This window comes from Triticum urartu, chromosome 4A, assembly GCF_056163025.1.
Source record: "Triticum urartu cultivar PI428250 chromosome 4A, HENAU_Tu73, whole genome shotgun sequence".
NCBI classification, from domain to species: domain Eukaryota; kingdom Viridiplantae; phylum Streptophyta; class Magnoliopsida; order Poales; family Poaceae; genus Triticum; species Triticum urartu.
The window spans coordinates 429,601,966-429,613,432 of NC_141876.1; the positions used below are offsets into that span (position 1 = coordinate 429,601,966).

An 11,467-nucleotide genomic window follows, 5' to 3' on the forward strand; every position below is an offset into this window, starting at 1 on the left:
AAAACCGGTGGATCTCGGGTAGGGGGTCCCGAACTGTGCGTCTAAGGCGGATGGTAACAGGAGGCAGGGGACACGATGTTTTACCCAGGTTCGGGCCCTCTTGATGGAGGTAAAACCCTACGTCCTGCTTGATTTATTCTTGATGATATGAGTATTACAAGAGTTGATCTACCACGAGATCGGAGAGGCTAAACCCTAGAAGCTAGCCTATGGTATGATTGTATGTTGTCCTACGGACTAAAACCCTCCGGTTTATATAGACACCGGAGGGGGCTAGGGTTACACAAGGTCGGTTACAAAGGAGGAGATATACATATCCGTATTGCCTAGCTTGCCTTCTACGCCAAGTAGAGTCCTATCCGGACACGAGACGAAGTCTTCAATCTTGTATCTTCATAGTCCAACAGTCCGGCCAAAGGATATAGTCCGGTTGTCCGGAGACCCCCTAATCCAGGACTCCTCAGTAGCCCCTGAAGCAGGCTTCAATGACGATGAGTCCGGCGCTCAGTGTTGTCTTCGACATTGCAAGGCGGGTTCCTCCTCCGAATATACCACGGAAGAATCTGAATACAAGGATAGTTTCCGACCCTGCAAAATAAGTTCCACATACCACCGTAGAGAGAATAATATTTCCACAAATCTAATCTGCTGGCATGTTTCGGCAACATGACATCATGCCCTGGCCTGGTGATTTTTCGAACCGTTTCTTTTAACTAGCCCCCCACATAATGCGAGGCAGTTTCTTGACACGTCTTGTCAAAGTAGAGATCGTGTCCCCCTTATTACGGGATTCTCATCAATACGGGCGTGGGTAACCCAACCACGCCATCAATTATGGCGCTTGGGGATAAGCGAGTTTTACCAGGCTAGTGGGGGCGCATAGTTTTGGCCGCCCTTATAAGGGGATAAGGTTTAACCTTTCTCTACCCACGCCTTCTTCCTCCTTGCTCATCCATTCTTGCGCACTCGAGCTCCAACGCCCAAGTCCACATCCTTTCCCTCAACCTTCTCCAAACATGTCCGGAGCGGGAGGCAAATGGATGGCTTCCTCCGTTACGGAGGGACACATCAAGAAGTTGCGCGGAGCCGGATACTTAGCCGCGAATATCGCGCATCAGCTTCCCGCTGCGGGGCAGATTGTTCCTACCCCGGAACCTCACGAGAGGGTAGTTTTCCTCCACCACTTCCTCCGCGGACTGGGGTTTCCCCTCCATCCATTCGTCCGTGGTCTTATGTTCTACTACGGGCTGGACTTTCATGATCTAGCCCCGAACTTCATCCTCAACATTTCGGCGTTCATCGTCGTGTGTGAGGCTTTCCTCCGCATCCGGCCCCACTTTGGCCTGTGGCTGAAGGCCTTCAATATCAAGCCGAAGGTGGTGGGAGGCCAACAAGCAGAATGCGGCGGAGCCATGGTGGGCAAGATGCCCAATGTTATATGGCTTGAAGGCTCCTTCGTGGAGACCATAAAGGGGTGGCAATTGGCGTGGTTCTACATCACCGAGCCGCGAGACACCAACTAGGTGGCGGCCCCCGAGTTTCGATCTGGAATTCCCACGCGGCTCACCTCCTGGAAAGAGAAGGGCCTATCCTGGGGTTCATCGGTGGAGCTGGACGGACTCCAGAAATGTATCCGAAATATGGCAAGCAAGAAGCTCAAGCTTGTCAACATAGTCCAGGTCATGCTCTTCCGCTGGATCCTCCCGTGTCAACAACGGGATTTTAACTTATGGGAGTTCGACCCGGCCCGGCACCAGACTCTAAGCGAGCTCTTCGACATGACGCGCAAGGACGTCTGGAGGGTGCTGTTCAAGGGTACCGAGGTCCCTCCTTCTCTTACCGAGGACCGCGGGCTAAGCGCGAAGCGCCTAGCGCATTCGGCGAGTTCTATACATCCGGTAGGATATTTATTTCCCCTAGCTTAACCATGTGCGGGGTCTGAGCTCCATGCCTTTGACATGACTGGGTGGAGACGTCGGGGCAGATTAACTGTCCGGCCCCTCTGCCCGAAGACACTACGGACGCTCTCCTGACGGAGATGCTGACTCCGGCTCCTTACAAGGTGCCGGAGAATACCAAGAAGGCCAAGGGAACCCGAAAGAGTTCCCGGCGCCAGGTGGTATCGGACTCATCGTCCGATAACTCCACGACGCACTCCTCCCCCGAAGACGAGGAGGAAGATGAAGATGCTCCCCCTTCAGTCGGGGGAGACAAGAAAAGGAAGGCCGCCCCGACCGGGGGGCCGAAGGGTCCAAGAATGGGAGGACCCTCCTTCCGGACTACTCCACCGCCGCCGCCGAAGGCGAAGACGAGTGGCTGCTCAGGGCCAAGCCCCTGGCGAAGTCGTAAGTATTCGGATACCAGAGTAACTCATAGCATACCTTTGTCACACTACTTCTCCTAACGTCGAATATGATTATGCAGACCACCCCAAGCCCGTATCGACGTATCTTCGTCGGGCGGCTCCTTGGACTCATCAGATATGGATAGCGATCCACTTCCAACCGCCACCTCCCCTTGCCCTACGGACAATGCCGAGGTATTATCTCAAGAGGCACCGGGTCGAGGGGAGACAATCCCGGAGGCGCCTCAAGGCGACCTTCTGGACTCCAGGAGCAGAGGGAGTAAGGCTCCCGAGGGCTCCGAGTTCGGCCCTCAGCCAAACACCGCGCTGGAACCTCCAGTGGTTCTGGACTCGGGCAGGCGGCCTCCTTCCAGAAGGGGCAAGACGCCTGTGCCGGTGACCTCTGCCCATCCAGGGGCACCGGACAATCTGCTGGGAGCGCTTCGCAGCGCTTCCATCGACAAAGAGCACCGCACTATTATGAGTGCGGTGATTCAGAAGGTTCAGTCTGCCAAGAGCGGACTGACTGAAACCTGTGCCAGCCTTCTAACAGGCTTTGAGGTAAGTATTTGAAATATAGGAAAAATATTACCGCATAGACAGTAGCCCCTGATGCTCTGTTTGGTGTTCAAAAAGAAAAGCCGAATAGAGGATCAACTAATATCTGCAGGAGTCTAATATAAGTATGTCTATATGCGTATGCAGGCTTCACTACTGGCCTCTGCCGCAGTAACTGCGGAGGTCGCCGTACTGAAGCAGGACCTCGAAGGGTCCAAGAAAGAGCTCGGCCTTGCCAAGAGGCAGCTCGAGGAGAACAAAGGTAAGTAATACCTAGTTTGTGGATATATATAAAAAGAATGTGATTGCAAAATGACATGATCATCGTAAATTTGGCAGGGGCCACGACCGAGGTGGCGACCCTGAAGCAAGCGCTATCCGAGGCCGAAAACAAAGCGGCCAAGGAGCGCACCGAGCGGGAAAGGCAGGAGGCACGGGTGGGCGAGGTGCAGCAAGAGCTCCACGCTCTCGTGACGAAGCACGAGGCGTTGGAGCTTGACTTGAAGACGCGAGAGTCCGAACTTGCCGTGGCCCTTGAGAGTGCAAAGGGTGCCAAGGCTGAAGCCCAAAAGGCTCTCCAGGAGATTGATGCGATGAAGAAGATAGCGGCGGGTAAGGCATTCTATATGCAAAGCAAGCATGTGAAAGTAAATTACTTGTTACTTACCCGAATCTGGAGCTCTCCAGGAGCATTCGCAGATTTACCCCGCAGCGTGTTGGATGCCGCACAGTTTTACCAGGCCGAGGAGGGAAGCTCAACGGAGAAGCTGTTCTGGTCTTAGTATATTGAGACCGAACACCCGATGCCTCTGAGCGACCAGCTGAAGCAACTGGTCGAGCTGCACAAGGCGGCCGAACAGGCCATGAAGGGCTTTATAGTCCGGATGTGGCCTGGTGACGCCCTTCCCAATAGCTACTTCAGCCTGGTGAGGTGGCTTGTGGATGCCTGCCCACGGCTGGAAGTCATCAAGCAGTCCGTCTGCATCGAAGGTGCACGCCGGGCTTTCGCCCGTGCGAAGGTGCACTGGGCCAAGATGGACGTCGTGAAGCTGGTGAAGGAAGGGCCGCCGCAGGGCAAGGAGCATCGCTACCCCGAGATGTACTATAAGGGTGTCCTGAAGGGTGCCCGTCTTGTAGCGGACGAGTGTGCGAAAGATGTAATATTTGAGTAAACTTGCTCGTGTAATCCTGCATTATGAAAACTTGTTCATATGCGCTATGCAACGCTTGTTTGAATTTAAAATATTGCCTTCTGTTCGGCTGTTTATCAAATATGAGAGATGGCTAGTCGTCGGCTTCTGCCCCCACGCCACGAGTGCTGGGGTGTTCGGGATAAACCTGAGCACTCTTGTTCCCATTTTTGGGTCCTTTGAGGGAGGTGCTCAGCACAACGAACAAGGCAATCAGACTATAATGCGTTATCACTCTCACTTAGCCATAGAATTCTATAATTTTAAATTTCGGCAAAGCCCCTAGTATTCGAAAGGTCGAATTCGGGGCGTAATACACGCCTTAAGCCGGACAGGGTCGACTCCTCGCTCTAAGCGGCATAAGTCTTTAGGGACTTGAAACCTCTCGAACAGCGACCAGTCTCTCGCCTTATCATGACAGTCAGTTTTAGCTTTCTCTACTGATGTGCTTAGCCCAGCAGAACCGGGGCACAATCTTAGTAGTTCTCCTAGTGCTACCTTAGCCAATATAGCGGAACGTAAGGTACCAAAACATGGGAGCCAGGCAAACCCAACTATTGACCCAAGACATGATTCGGAGCTGATGCATATAATGCTATAAGTTCGGGGTGCCGCACTGTCGAAAGTGTTCGGACTTCTCATGCCGTATTATGGGGTATGCTTAAGCCCCTAGCGTATTGCCCGTACCAGAGTGTACGGGTGCTAGATGTCATGAATGAACATATATATATATATATATATATATATATCTATATATAGGGAAAAGCAAAGCTATTTTATTTCTCTGGAAAGGTTGCAATCACAGCCACACATCCCTTGTTGGGATTTGGTCCCTCTACTTTCCCTCTTTTCATTTTCTCTATTTTAGATGGTTGATTGTTATTTCCTCTTATAGCTAAAAATGGTCCCATGGTCCCCTGCTGATAGGCTACTAGAGCCAGCTAGTAGGCTGTCGAACGGCAGGAGGACAGTCATCGGCCCGTGCGCTCACGGTAGGTTCCATAACGCGAACGGTTCCTAGCCCACGAGAAGTGTCATTACTTTTTTTCTCGTCACTTTGGCTGCATCCTCTGACGTTTGCATACTCCTCCCCATCACTGGCTCGCCATGGCTTCCAGCACTCTTCTCTGATGGCTACCGCCCCATCCCCGCCCTCCGGCGACCAACCTCTTCCCGAGACCCTCTGCCAAACGAGGAGGAGGACGACGATGCGTTGCTGGCCTTCCGGCCTCCCAATTTCGTCGTCACCACCGTTGCATCCGTCACTCCCCTGGTCAGATCCGGTGACATTGAGCACGGGGTGCCTCCCTCCGATGCCGTCGCGACCTCCCCCTTCTCCACCAAGAACACCTTCCGCGATGGGATCTAGCCGGTGACCTCGAGCTTGCCCAGATGCGGCCAAGATCCTCCGCTAGCGCGGGCTTGTGCTCTTCTTACTTCCGGTGCTCGTGGTCGCCACACTGGGCCCTCCTTCAGCTCTCTAGCTGGCAACTGATCTCCCCCACCTCCACCTTCCTCTCACTGGTGCTAGCCTTGGCGCTCCACTTCGACGAAGACCAACCTCCCCAACTGGACGGCGTGCGGTGGCCACGCACGCCATCTGCCCGTCGCCGTGTGCCCCGTCCTTGTGCGATACGCCGTGTCCCTCCTTCGGCCCCTCTCTTTCTCTCCTCTCCTGCAAGCTCTCCCTCCCATCATGATGCTCTCTTCCCCGCACCACCACCAGCCGGAGGTGGACGGGATCCGACCGAGGAGGGGCTGCCTCGTTCGCACCACACGCGTCCGGAGCTCGACGAGTGGACGACGGCGTCTTAGGGAGGCCAGCCCAACTCTCCACAGCAGAGCAGCAGCAGCACCTCGTCCTCAGGGACTCCGGGTCCTCTACTCTGACGTTGGCATCACCATGCTCTGCTCCTACGAGTGCCTCGACATCCGGGTGGTGCATTTTGCACGCGATCGATGATCCACTTCCTAGGTGAGAAATATGTGACCCATGGCCCTGTCTATCTACAATGGATCTTGTGGCTATAGCATCACATGCAATTGCTGACGATGTGATTATTGTAGAATTAGGTGCTGCCTTTTTCCCCATTAAATTGGTGGTTAGATTCGTGAGGCCAGAGCTTCCTCGTTCGTGCCCCGCCGCCCCTCTGCTGTGTGCCGGGTGGGCTGCTCCGGCAGGCATGATGAGGTCCTCGACAGGGAATGCGGCTGTTTGCTCGGAGAGCTTGGCGTCCTGATGCTTGGCGTTCATCCCATCTCTATTCTTCTTTAATTTGCTGCTGCTCGTGATGACCTTTCTTATGTTTGTGTTAGTTTCCATCTAAGAGCTGCTATCTGTCGGGCTGAACACTTGGTTTCATGAGATACCGATTTAGTCCATCATAAAAAATACTTTTGTTATTCAATTATGAAGCGTTCATCTAAAAAAAGATATATGAAGAAGTGTTATGGAATTCCAGTAAAGCTGGAGGCCTACAAACTGGCTTGTCTCCATATTCTGTTGCACACGCCCGTGTGGTTGGTATCATCATGGGATTTTTTTTCGAGCTCCATCTTTGCTTCCATGTACTATGCAGTTTAATATTTCTTATGTGGATTTGGTAGCTCTAGAGCGAGATGGTTGGAGTTGGCGAACAATTTCATTGTGCAAATTTCAATTAAAGAAACTTAATTAGCATGCTTTCTTTAGTGTGTGTATTTTAGGTATAGCTGCTTCTGTCTTTACTCTTTACATGTCAAGAAATTTTGACAAAATTCATACATTTTATTTTAGTTAGAATAAATTCAAGGAGAGAGCTTTAGTGTATAAGTAACAATTATGTAAATATTCATACTACTTGTTCCTAGCTTGGCGTTCTGTATTGAATTTTGTGACTGAATATCTAGGCTTAGAGCTCTGCAAAATATATGCTTAGCGTTTATGCATTTTGCATATCACCTATCGTAAAGTAGCCATTATCTTTTTACAACGCTCTCATACAGTACAAGAAAAAAGGAACATTGGTTTCACATGGTCGGGTAGTTAGCAAAGACATTCCGCGTCGAGCTTGGGTGCAGAGGTGATCTGTCCTTTTATCTTTTGGTGGCCGCTTCGGTGGTGTCGAAGGAAAGGGACTTTGCATATGATTTTCCAATCTTTTTAGTCATGTATGGTCGGTGCTTACGTGCCTTGTAACTTAATCTTCATTCTATATAAATGAGACACATATTACCATGCAAAAAAAGACATTCCTATTTACTCGGACCTACAAGCTAGAAAATGCTAAAAAAACTTAGCTTAGCAACATTAGGGCAACTCAACGTCGTGCACCAAACCGCCCCAAAACTTCTGGACTGTATCCAACGTGCACCAAACCGCCCCAAAACTTCTGGACTGTATCCAACGCCAAGGCAAAAGATAGATGCGTTCGAATTCCCACAAATAGGAAGCAGAGCTGGGGTGGATGGTAGGCATCCGGACCTCCGCCAATGTGTTTGGTTTAATGATAGACTGATTAAACCGGTGAACGCCTCCCGTGTCCCATGGGCGGCCCGGGAGATACCCTAGGGGCCGCTGCCCAACACTCCCCCCCCCATTGCCGCCGCCGAAGGGCGTCCTCGGGCAAAGCTCGCGTGGCGGCTGGGCCTGGTTCTCCCTTTCGTGAGGCGCTTGAGCGGCGTGGGCCTGCTCAGCTGAGCGGTGGCATTGTCGAGCTAGCAGCGACAAGGGGCGGCTTCGTCGGGCTAGCGGCAGGAGGGACGGCGTGGTCGCGTGGGCCACGACGGAGACACGAGGGGGCAGTGCACGCAGATCCTTCAGAGGCGAAGCTACGCTGACCTCGGTGCGGGAGACTAAGTTCTGGCACGGATCTTCATGTGTTTCTGCATGGCTTCTGCGGTGAGGGTTGAGTCGACATTCGTCTACAGCGTAGTCGGAGTTGCTAGCTCAGAGATTAGGGGCATCGATGACATGTGCTTGGGGAGAGGTGATGACGATGACATGTGTGCGCTAGCTCGACAAGGCACTCTTTGTAAAGGTGTGTGTTGGGTATCTTGTGTGTGTCGTTCAGTGGATTGTGACAGTTTTCGCTCGGTTTTCTGTTAATTAACAGGGCAATTCTCTTCTGATTATTTAATGTATGAGGCAAAAGAATCTGTTTAAAAAAATGATACACGGATTTGGATTATTGCTCAATCTTTACACAGGAACCTTTATTTTTCATTGTCCAACCTTGCACATTGTATGGGTGCACTCTTTATGTTTGATTGGGCACCTTTTACCGATCCCTTTCTCTACCTCTTCCTCTCATTATAATGACATGATCCTTTATTTTCATTACCCAACCCTTGCACAATCATATGTATGCATTCTTTTATTTGACCGGTCGCAAGGGGGTGAGAATCCCCGCCGCCGCCGGCGCCGGCCGGGCTTCGCCCAGGCGCGCCCTCTGGCGGCGGCGGGAGGGGGGAGGGGAGGGGAAGTGGAGATGCGCCGGCGGCTAGGGTTCCTCCCCTACCGCCCGCAGGGGCGCTAGAGGAGGGGAAGGGAGACCTTGAAGGGTTTGGCGGATGTCACCATAAATATTACACTCCTTCTGAGCATGATTCTTTATCAAGCAACTCCATTTGACGGCCTATCACCGCGCCCGGCAATCATGTACTCCCAACATCTCTCTCTCTCTCTCCTTTGTGTGTGTATTGGTCTAGAGACAGATGTAGGTGTGTATTGGCTGGATTCGCCCGGCAATTATGTACTCCCAAACATTGCACGTGAACCTTAATTTTTCATTGCCCGAACCTTGCGTGCACTCACGGGGCATTTTTTCCCATCCATCTATGTCTATCTCTTCCTCTTAGTATATTGACACGAGATTATTATTTTTCATTGCCCAAACCTTGCATGATCGTATGTGTGCACTCTTTTTTATTTTTCCGAGCACCTTTTATCCCATTCCTCTCTATCTATCTATCTCTCCCTCATTATAATGACATGAGAACCTTTTTTTTTCATTGCTCGAACCTTCCGCAATCGTATGTGTGCACTCTTTATTTGACCGGGCACCTTCCATACCATCCATCTCTATATATCTATTTCTTCCTCTCGTCAGAATGACACGGGAACCTTTATTTTATATTGCTCAACCCTTTCCCGATTTGTATGTGTGCACTCTTTTAGTTTGACTGGACACCTTTTATACCATGAGCTTATACCCCTCAGGGCACCATACTTCATCAAGCAGCTTTTTGACAGTTTGCCGCCCCTACCAACAATCCATATACTGCAAATCTCACTCTCTCTCCATGTCAATATTCCATCTCTCTGTCTCTCCACATGTCGATGTCTCATCTATCTCTCCTTTGTGTGTATTGGTCTAGAGATAGATGTATTAGGATTTTCCAAACATTGCATGTGAACCTTAATTTTTCATTGCCCAAACCTTGCGTGCACTCTTTTTATTTGATGGGGCACCTTTTGTCCCATCCCTTTATATACTCTCCCTCTTAGTATATTGACACGAGAATTCTTACTTTTCATCAACCACATCTTGCACAATCGTATGTGTGCACTCTTTTTATATGGCCAGACACCTTTTATTCCATCCCTCTCTATCTATCTATCTATCTATCTATCTCTCCCTCTCATTATAATGACTTGGGAACCTTTTTTCTCATTTCTAGAACCTTGCACAATCGTATGTGTGCACTCTTTTTATTTGGCCGGGCACCTTTCATCCCATCCATCCCTATATATCTATTTCTTCCTCTCGACAGAATGACACGAGAACCTTTTTTTATGTTTCTCAAACCTTTCACAAATTGTATGTGTGCACCCTAAAGCCATCGCTAACTACATCTAAATGTGGATTTCTAAAACAATACAGAAAAATGACCTAAATGCGGAGTTGGTTGATTATTTTCAGCCATAAAAATGTTGCAAGTTATACCCCTAACGATGGTCTAGTATCCTCGTATCACTATAGTGAGCAAGGAAGCTTTATTTTCCATTTCACGAACCATGCACAATCATAACACGAGAACCTTTATTTGACATTGCCAAAACCTTGCAAGCTGTAATGCATGCACTCCTTTTATTCGATCGAGCACCTTTTACACCATTAAAGTCATATCCTCGGGGCACCATCCTAGATGTGCAACTCCCTATGACAATCCATTGCCACTCCCAACAACCCATATACTCGTGACCTCACTGTGAGCTAGTATCTCCATTTTGTTATAATGACACGGGAACCTTCATTTGCCATTGCCCAAATCTTGCACAATCGTAGTGTGCACTCTCTTCATTTGACTCGGGGCACCTTTTATAACTTTAACGTTATACCCCTCGGGACCACCTTGGTCGAGCAATCTAACATGAATGTTATACCCCGCGCGTCGCCGGCTCTGACCCGTCTTCCTCTCGTTTTCCATCAGATCGACCATCACCCATCGCTCTTTCTTCCTCGTTGTCCATCTCAATCCAAATCCTACCATCCCAACCTTCTTCGCCTCGCCTACCTTCCCTTCGCGGTCGAGTTGCCCCATCCTGTCCCTCTCCTTCTCCCATTCCCGTCATGGTGCTCCCTCACCCCGTCACCGTGCCCATTCTCTTCTACTCCAAGCCGATGGTGATGCGGGATGGGGTCTCCTCTCCTCGTTCCCCCCATTGCGTCCCATCTTCGTACTGCCTCCAATCTATTTGCCTCTATCTTCTTCCAGCCACCCACCACTAGCACTCATCTAAATCCAGTCACTGACTGCCCCTCCACTCCTGGGTTGCGCCGCTCCCTTCAGCGCCCTAAGAGATCAGCAACACCCACTAAAATCCACCACATCGAGGTCGCACCCCTCAGGCCCTTCCTCCTCTGACTTCACCACCGTCGTCTCTACCACGTCAAGGAGGAGAGCTGCACGAGGAGGTGACCACTCAATACAACGGTCAGCGTCAGCGTCAGCGTTGGTAGAGTAGCTTGAGGAGGCTCGGCATGAGCACCTCACCAGGACTCCTGCGTGCCCAGCTGTTGTTGTGGTCCAGTTGGTTGACCGTACCTCTCGTTCCTTCTCCGGCAGCCACAAACGACCGTGGTATACGAGGCCGAAGCTGCCCCTGCCCCATGCTTCTATGTGATTTGTTTTTGAGCCAATTCATGAAGCTAGCTAAAGCTGATGATTGTGTGATTATCTCTTCCCATGCCCCTGGTGATGCTACATACTTGTACATATAATAATCAACTTGTATTAGAGCATTTGCAGGCAGACCCCCCCTCCCCCCGGCAATACGCCTGGGCGGACGGCTCGGTCATTGACTAGTAAAAGAAAACAACGCAGCTGGTCCCATACATCCGAGTTGTCTGCCACCCCTCAAACCCAGTCCAAATTTGGGCTGGGTTTGGGG

The 11,467-nt window shown here is 50.7% G+C and overlaps 1 long non-coding RNA gene across 1 annotated transcript; it reads left to right on the forward strand.

The window, feature by feature from the left end:
• Positions 1-5,072: 5,072 nt before the first annotated feature.
• LOC125551902 (uncharacterized) lies at positions 5,073-6,548 on the forward strand. Its single transcript, XR_007303307.2, has 2 exons — positions 5,073-6,067; positions 6,160-6,548. It is a non-coding gene; the product is annotated as an uncharacterized LOC125551902 (long non-coding RNA).
• The last annotated feature ends 4,919 nt before the right edge of the window (positions 6,549-11,467 follow it).